The sequence below is a fragment of the Rhinopithecus roxellana genome, chromosome 5, assembly GCF_007565055.1.
Source record: "Rhinopithecus roxellana isolate Shanxi Qingling chromosome 5, ASM756505v1, whole genome shotgun sequence".
NCBI classification, from domain to species: domain Eukaryota; kingdom Metazoa; phylum Chordata; class Mammalia; order Primates; family Cercopithecidae; genus Rhinopithecus; species Rhinopithecus roxellana.
Genome location: NC_044553.1, coordinates 14,629,419 through 14,630,076, shown reverse-complemented (window position 1 = coordinate 14,630,076; position 658 = coordinate 14,629,419). Strand labels below are relative to the sequence as shown.

The window sequence follows — 658 nt, the reverse complement described above, 5'->3', positions numbered from 1 at the left end:
TTTCAATGATCTTTGGATACATATACAAACATTCTTAAATCTAAGTACAATTAAATATTTAGAACACTCTTAAAAAATAATTCTGAAGTGCCGATCTAACAGTATATTATGCATTTGTTTAGAAAAGAAACTACGGGGAGGAGCAAACCATGTAGTTAAAGTACTCCTCAAGAGACAGAAATGCAAACCGTTGTGCTAGGTGCCCGGCTAGCTCAGTCGGTAGAGCATGGGACTCTTAATCCCAGGGTCGTGGGTTCGAGCCCCACGTTGGGCGCAGCGTGAAATTTTTCCTCTGAAACCTAAATGGTTTCTCTAAAGCACCTGAACTACAGAGTTCTTAAGCCGAATTAATTTAAACACTTTCAGTATTAACCAGATTCTCCAGTAAAAAGTTCTCCTTTTGTAAACGAGACAGGTCACAAATTGTGCTTGTGCAATTGAAATCACATGTCCCCTCCCCGTGTTCTCTTTAAAACACTCAGGAAACCAAATGCCCACTGTTGAAGACTAGTTTTTTGTGTTACTATGCATACTTGGATAGTTGGTGGTAGAGGGCAGTTTTAATTGTTATCTTAACAAACTTATGAGCGCCACATTTTGGCTGCTTTTCTAAAATTTAAGAGACCGGATGTAAAAACATTTGGAGCACCTGAGGACT

At 39.1% G+C, this 658-nt stretch overlaps 1 non-coding gene across 1 annotated transcript; it reads left to right on the top strand.

The window, feature by feature from the left end:
• Positions 1-201: 201 nt before the first annotated feature.
• TRNAK-CUU lies at positions 202-274 on the top strand. Its single transcript has one exon. It is a non-coding gene; the product is annotated as a tRNA-Lys (tRNA).
• Positions 275-658: the final 384 nt, after the last annotated feature.